The following is a 22809-nucleotide window of genomic DNA, read 5'->3' as shown; positions in this document are numbered from 1 at the left end:
TTATAAACAAGAGGACAAGTCATGTTTATAGGCAAACAGTCTTGACCATCTGTAACCAATGTATGCTTAGATTTCCCTGAGCTTCTTTGAACTGTTTTTATTTTTGTAAGCACTACAAAGTGCCTCATAATCCATCCATAATCTCATGTTCTAAAGAACATATCTTTGGATAAAAATAAATGTACAAAATAGTGTTATTTAATCTTTGAGGCTTTATAAGAGTTTATCTCCTAAGTAATGTAACCTCAAAAGCATACATATACACTCTTATTTTAGCATACTGCTGGTTTCTATGCTTGGGACCTTCAAAGAACTTTTTTGAAATATTTATGAGGTGGGTAAAGTGATCTTTTGTCCTTCTAAATCATGCTGGACAGGATCTCCTTTTCAGAATCCCAGAATTTTTTCAAAAACCACAAGACAGGTTTCAAAACCACAATGCAAAAACCACAAGGCAGGTTTCAAAACCACAATGCAAATGTAATTATAATGAAGTCGGGGTCTTTTGAGAAATTTTGTGTGTGAGTGTGTGTGTGTGTGTGTGTGTGTGTGTGTGTGTGTGTGTGTGTGTGTGAAGAGACAGTATTGAGACATAACCATTAATGGGGACTATCTTCTTGAGGAACATTTACCCACTCTTTCATATATATATGATTAAGTCTCACTTTTTCTTCTACACATACAAGCACTTTACTCTGTTAAAAAATATTTTCTTAAATAACCTCCAACTTTGGCTCTGTCAACCAATGCTGAAATTCTTTTCTGTTGTGTCTGTCAGGATCCAGCCTCACTTGAATGGAGGTCTCTGAAAAGAATTCAGGCTACATGGCTGGCAGCATTGAGGTGCTCCTCTCACTATCTTAAAGAGGCAGAAACTCTATGCTACTGTCTCTAATTCCTTTTTCTTAGAGCAACCAGTTTTCACACAAAAGGCCCTCAACTGATTAGATGATATTCACACACATTATGGATTTACATCTGTCTTAATAAAGTCAAGAGCTCACAATTGTTATTCTCATCTACCAAATCTTTATAAAAACATCTAGAATATCGTTTTGCTAAACAACTAGTTATTATATTCCAACCAGTGACACAAAGCTAGCTTTCATAGGTGCCCATCTGACCTCCATATTAGTGTTAATGTGTGTAATTCCTAGTTCATGGAAGTGTGCAGAGAAAAACTCAATGGAATAACTTAAGAGTCAGTAATGAAGCAATTATACTGATATGAATGGATAGAAAAAGAAAACCAATAAGAGGATGAAATATCCAGAGGTTGGCAATTCTAGGGGACCATTTTTTATTGGATATTTTATGTATTTACATTTCAATTGTTATCCCCTTTTCTGGTCCCCCCATATCCCATTTCCCCCTACCCACTACAAGGATGCTCTCCTTCCCACTCACCCACTCCCATTTCATTGCTCTGGCATTTTCCTACACAGAGGCGTTGAGCCTTCACAGGACCAAGGGCTTCTCCTCTTCTTAATGCCAGACAATGTCATCCTCTGTTACATATGCTGCTGGAGCCATGAGTCCCTCCATGTGTACTCTTTAGATAGTGGATTAGTCCCTGGGAGCTCTGGGGGAAGAAGGGGTCTAGTTGGTTGATATTGTTCTTCTTATGGGGTTGCAAACCCCTTCAGCTCCTTCGGTCCTTCCTCTAACTCCTCCACTGGGGTTGGTGTACTCAGTCCAATGGTTGGCTGTGAGCATCTGCCCTAGGAAGCCATTTACACCTGACATCCAAAGGTACACAGGTAAACCCATCTTCTTTCATTTTCTGTCTTCCAGCCTCCTACAGGTATCAAGACCCAAGCATAAGCCTAAGAGCAAGAGAAATGGGGTATTAGAGTCTATACCTGAGACTTCCCTGTCACGGAACAAGGCAGAGGAATTCAGGGAACAGATTTGGAGGGGACATAGAAATCTTTCCTGCCACCAGATGAATAAGGTTAAATAGAGTAAGGATTTTGGGTGATTTAGCAGCATGTGCCTCACGTACTTCATTATGACTTCCTGTTGTTAGAGAGGCGGACTTCCAGATATATCCTACTTACTATCACAGTTGGATTTTATTGTCTACTTGATTCGATTTAGAAGCAACTACAGGATTGGTGGGGCCAAGAGGGACACGTCCAGAGAAGATTAACTAACAGGGAAGATCCACCCTGAATACAGCAGCATGGTTCCATGGGCTCCTGAATCCAGAACTGAAGGAGAAAGAAGCAAGCTAGACGAATACCAGTGTTCCTTTTATTTGTTTTCTTTCTGCCAAAAAGTGAATAAGCTTCTCGGACACCTGTTCCAGCTCCGAGCTGCTTTGTCCAAGTGTATAGGGCCAAGCAAGCAGGGGCTGAGCCCTCTGCAACTGTGAGCCAAAATAAATCTTCTCTTAAGTTGATTTGGTCAACTATTTGATCCCTTTGATTTAAAAAAGTACCTGATCTATTTTTGTTCACAACATGAGAAGAATCCCATGTTTCAGAGTGTGTGCCTCCAGAACACTAATGCAGGGATTGCGAGATTGTAAGGAAAAATCAGCCACTGGTAGCAATCCTCTCCCTTCCAGAATATTTAAGTGTGTCTTGGGGCATGGAGAAGTTGCCAGTCTGGTGTCCTTACATCGAGGTGGTGACACAGTACTTGAAAGTATATCTGAGTGCAGGAAGCTGATGTCTTCCCTCTTGCTTTCAAAGAAGCCTAGAAATTTAAAAGGCTATTCCTGCAAGTACTCCTGAGGCCACACCAGGAATAATAGAATTTCATGGAAAGGAACTGTGCCTTCCCCTTCTAAAGACAAGAGAGTAAAGTTTTGCCTCAAGTCAAGAGGATCTACAAAGGATACCATTTATGAATCTGAACCCAGACAGCTCCTGGAGGGGCTCTGAGGTCCAAACAGAGAAGAGCTCTGTAGCATGTACCTGGAAGGCCGTATATGAGAGTTTAGAAATGAGTCAGAAGTCTGGTCCATTAGCATCAAATGGACACTCTCCATTGATAGAGGGAACCCAGGCTCTAAAACCCCATGACAGACAATGAAAGTTTGTGTTTTGGCTTTTTAAATTCTCTCTCTACTCCATCCCCAAGGCCTGGCCATCCAAGAATGGAGAAAGCAGCTCTGGAGTTCAGAGGTCAGAGGGGTATGAGGAACACAGAACGGCTGAGCTCAGTTCTCTCCATCTTATCTTTTAAGATGGGTTTTTTTCTTTTAACCCTGAGATTAACAATTGACTAGACTGGTGGGCCAGAGATCTCAGGGGACCTGCCAGTCTCCGTATGTCTCCCTTGGCTGAAGTTACAGACATGTATGGCCACATCCAAGGCCATAGATCTGAACTCTCGCCTACATGCTTATATGGCTGCCAATTGAGTTAAACCAATTGAGTCATCTCATTAGCCCTCAGAACGGTACATTGTAATTACTAAAGCAAGATCTTTCTTTTGGCTAAAACAAGTAAGAGAGTTCTTTTTTATTAAGTTGGACAAAATGACTAGACCATTCATTGTATGCAAGGTAGGGCTTTATCCAGGATAAAAGATACTCAACAGAAACATACCAGGAAAGGTTACAAACCTGAAAAAGAGACTGTTTCTCTGCCCCTGCCCCATCAAGTCCATATCACTCAGATACAGTCATTTGAAGAATATAATTCTCTTACCTTTACTCTTTTGTGAAAGGTAATAATGGTGCACAGCTACCTCACTGCCTTTCTCCTGCAGCATATTCTCCATCTGCAAAACTAATTACTAAATCAAATACCTCGAGAAGTTTCCCAACATGGCTTCCTCACCTCCCCCAAAGGCGTTTTCTTATTCATTGCATTTGACCAGTCAAATTCTCAAATCTGTTATTTGTACGTCACCTATGCATTGACCCCTATGCCCGCAGCCTCCTTGTCAATTTGCACCTGTTCAGCCAGCTTGCTTTCCATTAATGTTATTTATGGGGTGTCTTCTTCCTTATATTAAAATTTTATAGTGAGATGATTTGAGTGTGGCCTGCACAAAAGCAGTAAAAGGCTATCGAATTTTCTTGCTTATAAAATAATTATAACTTTCCTACAAGAATGTCAACCGAGCATGTTTTTCCTCTAAAGTCCTTTTAAAGTTGGGCTTCAAACAAACTATTCAAAATAGGTTGCATTAAGCAGTATTTAACTCATATTTTATTTGGATAACCTGAGCCATTTCAGGTTTTGCAAACTGTGGGAACAGATGGACTGAGGATAACAAGAAGCCAAATATTTCACCAATGTTGTGTGGCCTGACAAGACCCCCTGGTTCCTATGTAGGATGCCACCAGCATCAAGTACATCCAGCATGTATAATGCTGTCCCACAAAGGACCATTTACCTCTTTCCTACTGAGCCTTTCTGGTGCATTACCCAACAGACATTTATGCAACTTGATTCGGTGTGACTTTGCTATCACCAAATCTGCTTCATCCTTGCCATTTTCCCCTGATATCCATTACATAACAGAATATCATTTGGACGCCCATGGTTTGTGGTAAGCAATTGCAATATTCAGTGATGTCTGCTGAACACTCTGTTTGGCACTTCAGACTCATTAAAATTTCCTAATTGATCAGAACAACAGTAGTGGGACTTGTTGTTGCTGTTGCTGTTGTTATTGCTGCTGCTGCTGCTGCTGTTATTGTGATATTTTGTGGTGACAGAACAGCACTCTATAACCTCACTCATGGTGTTCTCAAACTTAAGGCCATTCTCCCGACTTAGCCTACTGAGTGCTACGATTAAAAGCAAGAGCCACACACAATGTGAAATGCCTAGAAGTGTGTCAGCCTTGGCTACACTCCTGCTTTGGAACACTTTCTTTCAGTCTTCCACAAGGACGCTGCATGGTTAACATTTTATGGTGTGAGTGAAACTTGTTTTAAAGTGTGATCTTTGAACCTGGCCCAGATAGGTACACTAACGATGCTGCATTCCAGAGGAAGAGTGGAGTAAAGGCTGTGAGACAAAGCGATGCTGGCTAAACCAGGGGCTCCATCTCCTGGAAAAGAGGAGGCGTTTATCTTCCTACAGATGTCACTCTCTTGCCTCACCACTTACACATGTACTTCAGGGGCTGCGTCTCTCCAGATGACGTATCCGTTCCTGCTTTGTACAATCATACTACAAGTAGCTTACGAACACACAGTACTTTAGTGAAGCTACAGAAGAACCATATCATAGGGAAATTGGTATGCTGTAATCAGAGTCACCTTTTGCTCTTTGGTTCCAAGAACCAAGAACCTGGGCGAGGGCTAGGGCTTCAGTACTAAGAACACTTGTTACTATTCCAGAGGCCCTGAGTTCAAGATCCAGCACCTACACAACTGTAACTCTAGTCCTAATGTCTGACACACTAGAACCCATGTGTCCAACAGACATACGTGCAGTTGCCCAACACCCATGCACACTAAAAAATTAAAAACTATTTTAAAAAATAAATGCTGTTCATTCTGTTATAAAGATATTACAGAAACTCTAAAGGACTGCAGACAAATGGAAGCCACTGTCATCATCCACTCTCCAGAAGCAGCTAGAAAATGTAACAAAATGTCTTCCTATGTGAATGCTGCCAGAAATGGAAGGGATATTTGTAAAATGTATAAATCAAAATACACACTTGCTGAGCATACTGTCATGTGCCTACAATCCCAGTATCACAGTATTTGAGAGGCGGGGTCAGGAAAGCTACTGCAGGATTGAGGCTTGCCTGGGATATGTATGGAAACTATCTCAAAAAAAGGAAAAAACAAACAAAACAAGTATTTCTCTCTCTCTTTCTCCCCCCCCCCACTTTTGGGGATTTTTTTTGTGCATGGGTTTATCACAGAACCTCATGACATATCTGGGAAGAGCAATGGACATTAAATCTGTATCCTGTCATCCATTTCCAACAACTTTAAGGATGTGAGCAAGTCTTGTTAAATATTCACATGTCCCCTCTAGGGTCCTACAAATAATTTAAACAGAAGAGTCAAGCATTAGGGAGCATTCTTGCCTGGAGTCCTGGTCCTAGATTAAAAAAAAAAAAAACCTGAGGCTTTGGTGTTTCCCCTCCCTGAACCAGCTGTAGCTGTTTTCACTCAAGTCTCTTATATGTGGTTACCAAATTAAGGGGTATACATTCTTCTAGAAGAGAGATCTTTGGTTATTGTAAAGTAACTGAACAGAGGCCATTACTCTGAGAAACAACCAAGCTGACTGAAGTCAATATGTACTAGATGCTCATGCATTCTTCATATTTGCTCAAATTTCTTGGGATAACTAATGACTCTTTTTGAAACTCTTTAATTTTGTAGATACAAAATAAGTTATCAGTCAATGTACAGGGAAATCATAAATTTTTCCTCTTGCTTCATCCAAAGTCGACATATTGTGTAACTAACACCTGGATGTTGACATTGGCACAGTTCACAAACGTTAGCATTCCCGTGCGAGTGTGGGTGTGCATGTGTGACTCACGCCGCTTTCCACATGTATAGCTTCGTGTAACTGTCACCACAATCCTACTCTAAAACTATTTCACACTCATGAGATTTACTCTTCCCCCTTACATATACCATATCTACCCATTCCCCTAAATACCTAAACCCCAGTGGGCTTTCTATTTCTATAATGTTCTTTTAAAATATGTAATAAAAATAAAATCGTACAGGGTTTCCTTTTTTCCTACTCAGATGATTCTATTTAAGTGTGCATTCAACTGTGCTGTGAAATACAAGTGGAGGTGCTGGCTCAGTAGTGAAGGAGAAATGGCTCAGGAGTTAAGAACATATAGCTGTTGAGGTTTGGTCTCGCTGTCTATTGTAATGTCTTACAGAGGACCTGCGATTGATTCTCAGATCTCATGTCAGATAGCTCACAACCTCTGGTAACTCCTGGTCCAGTGAATCCAGCTCCCTATTGTGGATTCCAAAAGAACCCTCACACACACGGAATACATTCCCATAGGCATAGGCATGCATATGTAAATTAAAATAACTCAATTGGAGTCATCATTTATTGAGGATATCGTTTGAAAGTGAAACCAACCCTCATGTTTATTTGGAAGAAATCATGATTCAATTTTAGGAGAGACAAGTATTTTTGTTGGATAGCATCCTGCTGCTGCCCTGAGAACTACTGTTCCTATAGACTGATAACTATGTTGAGAGAGCATGCTAAAAACTAATCTCCTTCTTACATCAACTTTCTAGGCTACTTCGTTCAATAAGGCCTATACTACATTCATTAGAAAATTCTATTGAACTTTCTTGTAGTAAAAAAAAAATCTATATTTCACAAGGATAATACTGACTACCTTATAAATATTTCATCTTTGGTTAATATCATGATGGTGGGTAGCAATTATCTGTAGCAAAACAGACCATTGTGAGTCTCTTAAGGGAAAATGCACTGTGCAAAAAAAACAAAAAACAAAAAAACAAACAAACAAACAAAAAAAAAAACCGGGCTGGAGAGATGGCTCAAAAAGGGCTGGAGAGATGGCTCAGAGGTTAAGAGCACCGGCTGCTCTTCCAGAGGTCCTGAGTTCAAATCCCAGCAACCACATGGTGGCTCACAACCATCTGTAATGGGATCTGATGCCCTCTTCTGGTGTCTAAAAACAGCTACAGTATACTCATATAAATAAAAAATAAAAAAATAAAAATTTACAAAAAAAAAAAAAACCACAGGATTCTCAGTCCCATCTTTTAGAGTTCACTTTATCTTCTGAATCAGCATTTAGTGTTCCCCAAGAACACAGATTCCCATGAAAGAGCATTGCCTGTTTCATAAACGTCAAATGTGCGTGAATATCATGTCTGGAGGGGAGGTGAATCCATTTACAATTCTGGCCCTGCACTTTAGAGAACCCAGATGTCTAGGCAGCATGTTACCGGACCAGCATCACTGGCCAGTGAGCCTAGCCCAAGCAGCAAGCGTCTGGCTCTTGGGAGAGATTCTAGTTCAAGGTAGTAAGGTGGAAACCAAGAGGAAGATGCCCAAAATCCTGCTCTGGCCTTTACATGTGCATGTACCTACACACACACACACACACACACACACACACACACACACGGGGAGAGAGAGAGAGAGAGAGAGAGAGAGAGAGAGAGAGAGAGAGAGAGAAATGGTGAGATGAATGATTTTGGATAAATTATCTAAAATGCCTAAGTGAACTGGGGCGTACACAAAAGGTATTCATCTATGACCATACATGCAAGTGTGTGTGTGTGTGTGTGTGTGTGTGTGTGTGTGTGTGTGTTGGATACATGTATATATATATATGTTTTAACCTATACTTAACCTAGGACAGGATTGTCTTGAGCATAAGAATAACCAGGGCAATGGAATGAAACCCTGTCTCCCACACGCAAGTACTTAGAAGTATTTTCAAATGATGACACTGCCCAGTCACTGTTGGGATGTGCTTTAGCCACTAAACAGACTTACAATCTTCACCGAGACTGACTGTCTAAATGGAAGTGGTCACTGGGTGAGATCTTCAAGATATAACCTAAAATAACATTAAAGTCTGAGCAGATACCAAAATGGAAGAAAGGTTAAAAGAAAAATGTAAGGCGAACCTGAGGCACAAAATAAGAGTTGCTCTTTCACAAAACATGTCACTGAACAAAAAGACAGAAACTAAAAGGGCAATTAATTTTAAAATTGGGTAAAATCATCATTAGACTATGCAGAGTGACATTTTCTCAGCCTCTGAAGAAATAAGTACCAAAAAGTTGGCACCTGCCTTTTGTTTGGCTCTCTCTGTGTTTGTCACACAAATCCCTTGCTGCTCAGTCCGTGCAATTGGGCCTGTGCTCCTTTCTCTCTTGACAGGATTCTAGTCCATTCTCCTTTCTATACCTATCACCTGGCACAGGGAGGTTGCTCAAAAGTTGCTGGGTCTGAGTTGTTTCTCTCGGATGAGAGGATGGATAATGGAGAAGCCACGGTCCTGAGAGTAGCAGGAGACTTGAAGTGGGAGAGAAAGACTCAGCAGGAAAAAAAGGTCCCTCAGCCATCCAGTTAAGGAGAGAGAGCCAGACCTGAAAGTAATGAGGACAGAGACATGAAGCCAAGGAAATCCCTTCAGATGAACTAGATTCTATGAAGTCGGTGGCTAGTGTGCTGAAAGGCACAGTGGGAATAGAGAGGAAAATATAAGTGTGGGAAGGGTCCTTGAGAAACCGGGACAGGAGTGCCATAAAATAATCCAAGGCAGGGCTAGAAGGACTACCAACATGAAGCTCGGGCAGTGGGCTCGGCCCTGAGCAGACGAGACCCACCTAGGAAACATTACGAATTGAATACGGACCTGAGCCCAGGAATTCTGATTTATGAGACCTGGAGTGAGACCTTGGCTTTGACATTCTTTAATGCCATAGTGTTGCTAACGTGCAGCCAGAGAGGAGAACCACTGCCTTGGTGGAACTTGACTATTTAAAGAGAAAGCTCTTTGCTTCAGTTACTGGCTCTGCCTCCCTTCCAAAGACAGCAAAAAAAAAAAAAAAAAAGTGACAGGAAGTGCCTGGAAAGCTGGCGAACGGTAATAATCGTGTAGCCTACTGTTCCCCGAGACACAGCTCAGGTTTGACCGGTATGGAAGAGCTGGTCAGTTTGGAGGCTTCTCCTCACAGGCTTGCAAACTTTTGCAAAGGTCAATGATCCTAAATGCTTGTTCTCAATGGCTTGGAGCCTTTCTACCAACTTCAGTGAATCCTTTTACCATATGCAAATTCAAATGGGAAACATCACGGAAACAGTTGCCTTCCTGCAGAATATTGACATCACAGGAGCAGTGAGCAGAGCCTTGATTTATTGATGTGCTTGCTACTATCACTGTCACAAATAAAACCAAATAAGACCACATCATATAGACCTGCTCTAATCACATCACCAACGCAGGAAAATAGACCGGCGTGTATTTGGTAATTTGATTAAAAGTGTTCCTTGGGGCACAGAAGAAACACTGGAGAGAACATCCCACTCTCTTAGTTCTCTTAGAATGCCGTGGTTACTTAACTCACACCAAAGATACGCACTGCACTTGCAGCCTGCCCGTGGACATTTTTGTGCCTCTTTCCTTTTGCTTTAACTACATACTTAACAAGCAACCAAAGGCAGGGGTGGGGGTCGGAGCGGAGGGAGAATGGATACAATCCAATGATTGGTATTCAATTAAAACTAACACAAAGCTAGCTTCTTTCATGCAAATGTAATGGCCGGCCTGAATTTGTTTTAGCTTCCTATGACCTGTCCGAGAGCTAAATGTATCCTTTCATCGAATCCTTCTGACATCACCACAAGATAATGGGCATTATTCCTATTACTCCTTTTTTCACAGACGAGGAAATTGAATGTCAGAGGAAAAGAGTTCTCCTGTGACCCTTTAAATGTAAGATGAGCACTGACCCCGAACCTTTCTACAAACCCCAGTACTTAACCACACTGGGACATCACACATCAGAAAATAGGGGCAAAAATATGACCTCAAATTGCTTTTGAGTTTGCCCTGGACATTCCCACACTCTCCACCCCAACCAGTCTTTTTTTTTTTTTTTTTTTTTGTATTCTCATAAAATTCTTAAAATACAAATTCGCCCAAGAGAGAAAGGTTTCATTACATTCATCTTCACACAGCGGGAGGGTGCTGATGCGGCGTGGAATTGTGTTATTGGCCTGTTCTGACTTTTGGGTTTTTATTTTCTTTTAAGGACACTGTGCGTCTCACCCCACTTGTACAGTAAGATCTTTCCAGGACTGGGAGACAAAAGGTTGGAGAGCCAGTTTATAGCCATCTATTGAAGGACAACGGCTGCATAAAACCACACAAAAGCTGCTAGTGTTTAAATCGATGTTACTCTATTGCCATCTTCTGGTTTTATTATGAAATGCATTTACCATCATCAATCAGGCTGCAGATGGTGAGAAATTCATTCGCAGCAGCGACCCTCAGAATGTGCACTCTGGAGGGGACTCACACAGTGTGGCTTACGGAGCAAACGATTCTTAACCTGTTAGCTTAGCTGTTTATTAAGGTTTTCAGTTTCCTTGAAATAAATTCTCACTTCGTTTTCAAGGACGGCTCAAGCAACACTCTCCTACTTTCCTCGGGAGCTTGAATTAAAGCATTACAGCACTGTACTCAGGTTTATTAGCTGATTTATTAGTGCAACAGATACTGATGAATCTGGATGGCACTAGGTGCCAGCAGCAGCCAAAAGTGCAGATCATTCTCTCAGGAATGCTGGAGCCCTAAGGAAGCGAAGACATACCTAGAGTCACTCAAATGTTCCACCACCAGATGGCAGCCGGTTTTCACTGCATTAATTCTATGTGTTTTTAATTAGTGTTCTTTGACCAGCATCATAAAGTAACTAATGCAAGAAAACAGTAGCTAGCTCTTGGCTGACCCTGCTATTCTTTGAACTTAATGTACAGCATTATTTAAGCTTCGTAATCAGATGGACGCACACAGGCTGAAGAACATCCACCCATTGTCACATGTAACCACTCTTGTAAAACTGCTTCCGATGTTAACCCCACTGGCTGAGGAGAACAGTAGTATGGTAACTTTTTCATCAAATTTAAAGAAAGCTTTAATTACATATAGAGCAGGATGATGGACTCTGGCCAAATCCATTCCTGCTTTCCCAGAAAATGGCGATGAGTCACATTGTGCAGAGGCTTCAAAAAGGCAACCCCGCAAAACCATATTATTTCCCAACAAGTCCATTCTGGGGGAAGCAAATATCCAAGGTACTTCCTGCCTATAGACCTCCCACCTACATCCAATCAGGGGCAAACACACACCCCGACGTATTTAAACATACATCCTGATTTATTTCCTGCCTAAGAACCACCTCCCCACAAATACACACCCACACACCCACACTCACTTGTGATCAAGCACAGCTGGTGCAGTTGGGTCAAACTTGTTTCGGGACAATGTGTGGCTTGTTGTCCCTCATAAACAACAGCTTCAAGCACTTCAAGTATCTGTCCTTAGGCAAGGGCCTTACTAGTTGGAGGCATTTTTGTTTCATGAATCTCTTAGGCACAGTAATTAAAACCTAAAATGTAACTTGGACTCCCACACTGGAATGACTCAATAAATGTAAACATACCTGTGCAGTGAGATAGATCTGAAATCAGACGACCTTCGCCTTACATTTTAATGACTTGGAATCAGCATATCTCTAGAAAGAAAGCCAACTGATGACCTAACAAAAGCTAGTTTTAACCTGCTTTATTTATACCTGTCTAATGAATTTCTTTGCAGCTACTCACAAATAGCCAGATATTACTGTATTCATAATGATCTAGCATTTGAATGTAATTTTCAAAAAAAAAAAGTTGGAGACCTGCGTTGGGTAGCACTGGGTGGACTGGGTACTAGTGGGCTGACTAGACATAAATGCTGAGCTTTTTGGGAGGAAGGGGCTTCTGTTCACCTACTGCCACCACACCTAGCCAGGTGGTCCATGTATAAAATTATTCTCACAGCAATAGAATATTTCAAGCATACAAAAATTACAGAATGATGTAAGGCCCACCTGAATTCTGATCAAACGTTTGTGAAATATTAGGTCACAGGCAGAAACCAAGTCTCCTCTACTAACCCTCCCAGATCCTACTCCTGCCTTCTCACTAAGGCGGTCAACATTGTGAGTCACTGCTATTCCCTTGTGTGTTTGTATTCAGTACTTCTAGAGTAAATGTAAATATTCATAAACTAAACATGCCATTTATTAAACTTTGCATAAAGAGAGCTGTAGTTCTGTGATAGTGCACACACATAATACTCTGTGTGTGTGTGTGTGTGTGTGTGTGTGTGTGTGTGTGTGTTAAGAAGTTGACATTTGCTGCCTTCTTCAATTGGCCACTACATTTTTTGAACCAGGGTCTCTCCCTAAGCCTGGAACCCTTGCTAATTTTTCTCCTTTGACTGAACAGTAAGTCCGTGGAGAAATCTTTGTATCCTTGTCTCTATGGTGCTGGGATTACAAATACATGTTTCTATACCTGAAGGGTTTTTTTATTGGAAATATTTTTTTCATGCAATATATTCTGATCACAGCTTCCCCTCCCCTATCTCCTTTCACACACACACCCCACATTCAAATAACATATTCTTTCCCTTGTTAGAAAACCAACAGGCAAATTTAAAAAGAGAAAAACAAACAAACCAGAATTTTAAAAGAGAAAAAGCAAGCATACACACACACACACACACACACACTAAATTAAAAAATGAATAAATAAATAGATAATAAAATAAGAAACCATAATTTACAAGCAAAAGATCAGTAAGATAAAAATGCCCAAATGAAGCAACATGAAACAAAAAAATTTTGACGACTTCTGGAGATAGAAGTTGAGTCTTTCCACATTCATGCCAAATACATTATTGAATGAGACATCTCCTTGGCCTTCTTCTTTGAGACCAGAGAGAGGGTTTCTCTATGTAGCCCTGGCTGACCTCAAACTCACAAAGATACATTGGTCTTTGCTTCCTCTCACTGGGCTTAAAGGCATATGCCAGGACCACCTCTAGCTAGCCTTCCTGGTTTTGTTTTTGTCTTAGTTATTTTTTAAAGATTTATTTTATTTATATGAATACATCATAGCTGTCTTCAGATACACCAGAAGAGGGCATCGGATCCCATTACAGATGGTTGTGAGCCACCATGTGGTTGCTGGGAATTGAACTCAGGACCTATGGAAGAACGGGTGGGTGCTCTTAACCACTGAGTCATCATCTCTCCAACCCGCCTTCCTGTTTTTAATGTGTTCATTTCTTTTTATTCAATGTTGAAGAGCAATGATAAAATGACCAACCACTTCATCTCATTTATTCCTGTGTGTTTGTATGTGAAACTAAAATCCAGATGAGGCCAGGCCATTGATATGAGTCTTTAGATTATTTTCTTGGCTCGAAGCCTGAGCTGGCCTTCAGAGACTGCCCTGTCATGATTGTGTTGGCTACCAGATCTCTTCCCTGTTGGCCTAGTCACTTAGCACATACACTTTAAACGTTCCTTTCAGACTTTTTATCTTAGCCACCAATACTGGACAGTGTCTCCCTGGAAATGTACTGACCACAGAATTACGTAGCTGATATTCACTTTCCTTCCCAGCCTCCAATACCAGTTCCTCAGTCTCATCCCCGCCTCTTTGGTAGACTGTGGCTCTGGTTCCACCTTTCCTGGTGGGGTCACCCGGTCACCACCAGCTCAGAGAAGATAGGGCAAAGTCAGGAATGGGTGGGGTGCACAGTCCACCTCGTCTTTATGTCAAACCTGGGAAGGTGAAGTGGAGTCCCAGACGAATAGTGTCCATAGAAGTCTGGCCCAGCTGGGAACACCAGAAGTGTTCCAGATCTTAGAAGTTGAATAAAGAGGTTTGGGTAGCTGGCCTGAGAGCTTGGGTTCCAATGTGGTAATGGTGGTGCTGATGCTGGGGCACTCTGATGTGAACCTTTGTGAACACCGGAGACTGGCCAGGCAGGTGGGGCCAAAAGTACTTCAGTGGGGGAGAGCCTTCTGCCAAGTGTTACAGCTCAGTAAAAAAGCCAGTCTCAGGCAATCCTTGGTAAAATAATGAGTGTTTTATTCCATGTGGACAGGGACTATATGAACATTAGGAAGTGGGATGGGATTTGAGGGTTTAAATGCATTCTATTGGCTGAGGCTACGATGGTGCTGATGCTCTATTTTCATGGGAAGGGATTTCAGGTGCTGCGGCATGACGATTAGTGACCACCTGGTTAGGGTCTCCTGCTATGTGCGCTGAAGCATAGAAACAGGAAGGGAGTTACCCAGACCAGTCCAAAGTCTGAGATTTCTGGGGTTTGAGCATGTTCCACAGGCTCTCCTGGCAGACCCAATTTTCCTCCCTGCTGTGGGCCCTCTCAGTCATTCTTCCTCACTCATTCCCATTTCTAAGTGTCAACTCTCAATGCCTAGAAGCATATTCTACCAGCACCACTCTGCGCACACACACGCACCATCATGGTCACACTTGGCACTCCCTACCAAACAACCCACAGCCACCAATTGTCTATGAGTCAGAGAGGCCAACTGAAACCAAGAAACAAGAAAACCTACCTAACCAGATATCAATAACCAGAGTTACAACCATCCCCAAACCAGATGCTTACACGCAATATAAAAACACAGTCAACAACAGCCAGGACAACATGTCTGCACTAGGATCCAGCAAGCCCACTACAGTGAGCCCTGAGAAATGGTTTTTGATGAACACAAGACAAGAACTTCAGAATAGACATTTCAAAGGATATGACTAAATCCATGAATGAAAACAGAAATAGTGAAACAAAATGAAGAAAACAGTTCACATCATGAAAGCAGAAGGGGGATCACTAAAGAAAACCCAAACCTCTGGAAATGAAAACGTTAGGAGTTCAAACAGGAATTGCAGAGGCAAGCTTCCCCAGCAGAATACAAGTGATGGGAGGGAGGATCTCAGGCTCACTAGATAAGATGGAAGAAATGGAAACCACTATCAAAGAAAATTGTTAAGTTGAAAAGTATTCAGGCACAAAAACATCCAGGTACTCTGGAATACTAGGAAAAGACCAGAAATCCAGGTCAAAGGCACAGAAAATATTATCTGTTTTGTTTTGGTGTGTGTGTGTGTGTGTGTGTGTGTGTGTGTGTGTGTGTGTGTGTGATATGAAACCAAAAATTGTCCTTTCAAGATCTGTGAAAAATTTTGTTGGAATTTTGATGGGGATTGCATGAACCTATAGATTGCTTTTGGTAAGATGGCCATTTTTACTATATTAATCCTACCAATCTATAGTAGAAATCATTAAATGTTGCTAGCCCATACTAAACACACACCAACTGGGTATTTTATTTATAAGCCATAAGCCCAGATTAGGCAGGTGTTGGGGCTATTCTAACTTACATCCCAGCCATGTGTCCCTTGTCACTTGCTGCTTCTCCTGGCCACATGCTCATGGTCCATCTCCTCTGATGGTGGCTTTCTCCCCTCTCCATGTCTTTTCTTCTTTTCCCTTTGATCTCTCCTAAGACCCCTTATCTGATTCTCAAGTCCCATCTTTATCCCTCTACTGTCCAATCACAGTCTCTAGCCTTTTATTTACCAGTTAAATTGGGGGTCAAGGTTTACATAGCACCATTTGGTGTACATGAGGATCTGCTTGTGTATATGTGGGCAGGGGCAACCGGATCTTGGGAGCGAGTATTTAGCATTTAAATATTAGCAACACCAGAGCAACTGCCTACGTCAATCCCTGGGCATGGGAGATCTTTCCATCTTCAATATCTTCAAGTTCTTATCATATAAATCTTTCATTGCTTGATTAGAGCCATGCCAAGATATTTTATAATATTTGCTAAAAGTGTTTATCAACTATAGGAGTTTCCTAGTGGAGTTGAGTTATTTATATATACTACCATATCATCTACAAATGAAGATACTTTGACTTCTTCCTTTCCAATTTAGTGATTGATAAGGAAGGACTCAGGCCCTTGTGGGTGATATCATCACTGAGTTGGTGGTCATAGGTTTTATAAGACAGCAGGATGAACAGATACCAGAGAGACTTCTTCTAGCAACTGATGGGAGCAGATGCAGAATTCCATGGCCAAACATTAGGCAAAGTCTGGGGAGTCCTGTGGAGAGAGGGAAAGGGGAATCAGAAAATCAGTGGGATCAAGGACACCACAAGAACATGGCCCACAGAGTCAACTGACAGGGACTCACAGGGGGCTGACAGAGATCAGGGAGCCTGTAGGGGTCTGATTTAGATCCTCTGCATATATGTTATGGCTGAATAGCTTGGTGTTCTTGTGGGATTCCTTTCTCTCTCTGTCTCCCTCTCTCTGTCTCTCTCTCTCTGATTCTCTCTCTCTCTCTCTCTCTCTCTCTCTCTCTCTCTCTGTGTGTGTGTGTGTGTGTATGTGTGTGTGTTAGTAGTAGGGTGTCTCTTGCTCTTTTGCCTGCTTGTGGGACTCCTCCTATTCGGTTGCCCCATCCAGCCTTGATGTGATGGTATGTGCCTGTTCTTATAGTATAATCTTGTCATCTTATAGTAGCTTGTTATGCCATGGTTGGTTGTTGTCCTGGGAGGCCTGCTATTTTCTAAGGGGACATGGTGGGGGAGTGGACCTAGGAGTGAGGGGAGGTGAGGAAGAGGGACTGGGGGAAGGCGTAGAGGAGAAACTGAAGTCAGAATGTAATATATGAAAGAATAATAAGAAATTAAATTGAAATAAAAGACAGAAAGAAAACAGTGTGAGTAAGCCATGAGAGTACTCAGTACCCACCTTAGGCTTCTGCATCAGCTCCTGCTTCTAGGTTCCTGCCCTGTCTTAGTTTCTTTCCTGACTTCCTTCAATGATAAACAGTGGTGTGGAAGCATAAGTGAAATAAATCCTTTCTTTCGCAACGTGCTTTTGGTAATGGCGTTTTATGACAGCAGTAGTAATCCTGACACTACTGTTCTAAGGGAAATGGCAGTGAATGTCTTAATAACACTCTTAATCTGTCTTAATAACCATAGATCAGTGACTGGCTCAGCTGTCATCAGACACGCTTCCTCCTGCAGTAGATTGGAACAAATGCAGAAACCACTGCTAGACAGTGTGCAGAGAGTGAAAGACCTCGAAACACTGAGCCCTAAGTGGAGTGTCTCCATCAAATCCCTCCTCTTAGAACTTGAGTAACCCTGTGGAAGAAGAGGAAAAAAGACTGAATGAGCCAAAATGGGTGGAGGACACTGTGGGGAAGGTGAGAGGTAGCCTGGTCCTAGGTTGAGCTAAGGCTAGAAGCCCCAGAGATTCTGAAAGGACAGTAAGAGCTTTGCCTGATGTTCAGAACCAGGCCCTGTCACTAGCTGTAGTCCCCCATAGAGTTGCAACCATCGGTCACATAAGGACAATGCCCCAAGCCCCTCCACATGTAGCCCTCACATGTCAGACCATGACAATAGAAAAAAAGACATAACCTTGGTCACATAGGCTCAAGACAGAGATCTCCATTTTAATGAGGTACATAGAGGCCTGGAGGGTTTAGCTAATAAGCTTCCCTTTTAAGACATGCCTCTCTGCAAAAGGTAGTTAACCTCAGGCCCACCCTGAGAAGTAGGGTGTGGTTTTACACATCCACTTTCCACCATGGCAATAAATAAATAATTTAGAACCATAGATTGTCTCTTTTCATCAGGATCCACCCTGGGAAGCCATGGAGAAGGCTTTTGCCTACAGAGCCACTGTCTAAGCCTCTCTCCTTGCCAGCCCTGGGCTAGACCCAGCCTGCAGGCCTCCACTCCATTCTCAACTCTTCCAAAGCTCTCAGAGGTGCCTGGATGTCTGAGAGCCTGAGGACCAGCTCTCCCATCCCCCAGAGTGGTGTCCTGGGGCTTCCCTATGGCCCAACACCTGACCAGTGACCATGTGGGGTAATGGCAGTCACTCCCTGTGTCCTACCTCCCCAAGTGGCTGTACCCTGTTTCGGAACGGACCCAGGACCCACAACCCCACAGGATACCAAGAAAACAATGGCTTCTAAATATATAAAGACCTCTGCACTTATAAACTCAAGGAGACTGGCAGCCTGCACAGTCCCCGCATAGGTCTAGGCCAGGTGGGATCCCAATGTTGGGAGCAGAAGTGGACACAAGTCACTGTTCCTAACCTAGAAGCTATCTCCATTTGATAACTGCTGACAAATGAAAAATTCATTCTTGCTAACAGAGTCTCACTGGGTGTAGAAAGCACTCTGAAGGCCAAGCCCCATATCCAGCAGGAGATCACCAACACAAAATGAACTCACTGGCACTTGGGAATGGTCTTTGTCTCATAAAGCTTGCCTCCTTTTTTCTTTTTAATAAATGTATAGGTTCTTTGTATTAAATATTGTGGCGATTAGTATTCCTTTTTATATTTTAATATTTATTTTATGTTATGTGTATGAATAGTTTCCATGCATAAATTCTGTGTACCACATGTTTGCAGTGTCCATGGAGACCAGAAGAGGGCATAGGATTTCCTGGAACTGGAGTTACAGATGGCTTTGAGCCTACATGTCAGGGCTGAAAATCGAATCCTGGTCTTCTGCAAGAGCTACCAGTACTCTCTCTTAACCCCTGAACCCTCTCTCCAGTCCTCAATTAGTGTTCCTAAGAACAACATATGATCGGCTTAATGGTTCCTATGGCTGACTCAGCAAAATCCCATGGTAGAAAACTAATAAGGAATAACTGAGTTTGGGGTCCTAATGGATTCAATCCTCACTAGCAGTTTATATGTGTAAAATTCAGCACACTGTCTCAGCCAAGGTTGTTTACCTGTGCCAGGCTGGCTCATCTGCCCAACTATGTCCCATGGCAACATGTCCTTGCCACGGCTGCAAGGCTCTCTGTAGTACCACCCATACCCTATCAAATGAAATTTAGTCTCCTTTTATGTTTTTTGCCCACATCTCTTCAGAACTCTGAAGATAAGACTTTGATTTCCAAATATCCAATACTTTTTTTTATTAAAAGTAAGCAAAGGCCTTTCATTGTCTTGTGTACCTAATCAATAGCTATATTGATCTAGATTTGACATGAGATGAAATGCTTCTAGCACTTCTTCAATGGTTACCTTGTTGCAGTCTGTCAGAGACTTTTTTTTTTTTTGAGACAGGGTCTCTGTATATAGCTCTGGCTGTCCTGGAACTCTCTATGTAGACTAGACTGTCCTCCAACTTAAAGATATTCACCTGCCTTTGTCTTCTGAGTGCTGGGATTAAAGGTACGCCATCCCACCTAGCTAAAGATTTCCAGAGCCTTTACGAAGAAAAGTTTTGAACTATATTAAGCATTCTTGCAATCTTATAAATCAAGAACTGGTGGGGCCTTTGGAATGGCTCAGCGCGTATGGTGCTTGCCAACCAGAGAGCATGAATGGGACAAACCTAGGTCTTATGCACATATGGAGTAGCTGTACAGCTGGGTCTCCATGTGGGACTCCTAAAGTGGGGTCGGGGCTGTCTCTGATTACATTACCTGCCTTTGGCTGCCTTTCCTCTAACTGCACTGCCTTGTCTAGCCTCACTGGAAGAGGATGCATCTATTCTTGTTGCAGCTTGATATACCAGGGCTGGTTAATGCCCATCAGAGGCCTCCCCCTTCCTGGGGAGAAAGGAAGGAAAGATGATGGAGGAGGAAAAGTGAGAGTGGGGGACTGGGAGGAGAGGAGGGAGAGGAAGCTGTGATCAGGACATAAAATGAATAAGTAACTTAGTCAATAAAAAATATTTTCACAATAATAAAAATAGGTGTGGAATGATACCCAAGATTGCCTTCTGACCTGCACATGCATGTGAACACATGTGCATGCACACAACATAAACACAACAACCTTACAAATGCAAACATACACACAACTAGATAGATAGACAGATAGATGACTGATAAATGATAGGTGAAGAGACCACTTCCTGTAGCCAGGCAGGACTCCCAGTGGAGTGATAGGGACAAAACTTTTGACCCAAAATGTATCCTGTCTAAAAGAAATGCAGGAAAGGGGAATGGAGCAGAGACTGAGGGAATGGCCAACCAATAACTGGCCCAACTTGAGACCCATCCCATGGGCAAGCACCAATTCCTGACACTATTAATGATACTCTGTTATGCTTGCAGACATGGCTGTCTTCTGAGAGGATCCACCCAGAAGCTGACTCAGACAGATGAAGACACCCACAGCAAAACAGTGGATGAAGCTTGGAGAGACTTATGGAAGAGGAAGGGGAAGGATTGTGGGCCCCAAAGGGAATAGGAACCCCACAAGAAAACCAACAGAGTCAACTAACCTGGACCCTTGGGGCTCTCAGTGACTGAACCACCAACCAAAGAACATACATAGGCTGAACCTAGGCCTCCCCACACATATGTAGTTAAGCAGCTTGGTCTTTATGTGGGTCCCAAACAACGGGAGCAGGGACTATCTCAAAACCTGTTGCCTGTACATGAGAGATATTTTTTTAGCTGGGCTGCCTAATAAAGCCTCAGTAGGAGAGGATGCACCTAGCTTAACAGAGTCTTGGTGTACAGGGCTTGGAGGATATTCAGGGGGCCCTCTGAGAAAATAAGGGGTAAGGGGTTTGAGGAGGATTGTGGGAAGGGGTGAAAAGGAAGGGAGGCAGTGAGTAGGATGTAAAGTGAATAATATACACACACAAGATAGATAGATAGATAGATAGATAGATAGATAGATAGATAGACAGACAGAAAGATAGATAATATTACTGCTGTGATAAAACACCCTGAAGAGGAGCACCTTACAGAAGAGTTTTATTTTGGTATACAACTCTTGAGGAATAAGAATCTACCAGGACAGAAGCAGGAAACTGAGAATCACCTTCTCAACACACACAGGGAGTAAAGTGTAATGAGTCCAAGGTATTAACTTTGAAAGAATGCTGAGCACTGGAGAAAATTTCCTGAACAAAACACCAATGGCTTATGCTCTAAGATCAAGAATCGACAAATGGGATCTCATAAAACTACAAGACTTCTGTAAGGCAAAGGACACTGTTGTTAGGACAAAACGACAACCAACGGATTGAGAAAAGATCTTTACTAATCCTACAACTGATAGAGGGCTTATATCCAAAATGTACAAAGAACTCATGAAGTTAGATGGCAGGGAGACAATTAGCCCTATTAAAAATGGGGTTCAGAGCTAAACAAAGAATTCACAGCTGAGGAATGCTGAATGGCTGAGAAACACCTAAAGAAATGTCCAACATCTTTAGTCATAAGGGAAATGCAAATCAAAACAACCCTGAGATTTCACCTCACACCAGTGAGAATGGCTAAGATTAAAAACTCAGCTGACAGCAGAAGCTGGCAAGGATGTGGAGAAAGAGGAACACTCCTCCATTGTTGGTGGGAGTGCAAACTGGTACGAGCACTCTGGAAATCAGTCTGGAGGTTCTCAGAAAATTGGACATTGAACTACCTGAGGACCCAGCTATACCTCTCTTGGGCACATACCCAAAAGATGCCACAACATATAACAAAGACACATGCTCCACTATGTTCATAGCAGCCTTATTTATAATAGCCAGAAGCTGGAAAGAACCCAGATGCCCTTCAACAAAGGAATGGATACAGAAAATGTGGTACATCTACACAATGGAATACTACTCCGTTATCAAAAACAATGACTTCATGAAATTCATAGGCAAATAGATGGAACTGGAAAATATCATCCTGAGTGAGGTAACCCAATCACAGAAAAACACCCATGGTATGCACTCATTGTTAAGTGGATATTAGCCCAAATGCTCAAATTACCCTAGATGCACAGAACACATGAAACTCAAGAAGGATGACCAAAATGTGAGTGCTTCACTCCTTCTTTAAAAAGGGAACTAGAATACCCTTGTGAGGGAATAGGGAGCCAAAGTTTAGAACAGAAGCTGAAGGAACCCCTAGTATCTGTCTAGGAAATCGTCCATTTCCTGCAGATTTTCAAGTTTTGTTGAATATAGGCTTTTATAGTAAGATCTGATGATTTTTTGAATTTCCTCTGAATCTGTAGTTATGTCTCCCTTTTCATTTCTGATTTTGTTAATTTGGACACACTCTCTGTGTCCTCTCGTTAGTCTGGCTAAGGGTTTATCTATCTTGTTGATTTTCTCAAAGAACCAACTTTTGGTTCTGTTGATTCTTTGTATGGTCCTTTTTGTTTCTACCTGGTTGATTTCAGCTCTGAGTTTGATTATTTCCTGCCTTCTACTCCTCCTGGGTGTATTTGCT

At 42.2% G+C, this 22809-nt stretch overlaps 1 long non-coding RNA gene across 4 annotated transcripts in view; it reads right to left on the bottom strand.

The window, feature by feature from the left end:
• Window positions 1–1283: 1283 nt before the first annotated feature.
• LOC134480586 (uncharacterized) overlaps window positions 1284–22809 on the bottom strand; it is a 49871-nt gene continuing 28345 nt past the window's right edge. For all 4 annotated transcript variants that reach the window (XR_015629614.1, XR_015629615.1, XR_015629613.1 and 1 more), the window contains 2 exons: window positions 16595–16672; window positions 1284–1826 (listed from right to left, as the gene is read on the bottom strand). This is a non-coding gene — a long non-coding RNA (uncharacterized LOC134480586). The remainder of the gene's footprint in view (window positions 1827–16594; window positions 16673–22809) is intronic.

The sequence above is a fragment of the Rattus norvegicus genome, chromosome 9 (assembly GCF_021556685.1).
Source record: "Rattus norvegicus strain SHRSP/BbbUtx chromosome 9, alternate assembly SHRSP_T2T, whole genome shotgun sequence".
NCBI lineage: Eukaryota > Metazoa > Chordata > Mammalia > Rodentia > Muridae > Rattus > Rattus norvegicus.
Note: the sequence above shows the minus strand (reverse complement) of the source record. Positions and strands in the feature narration are given on the sequence as shown.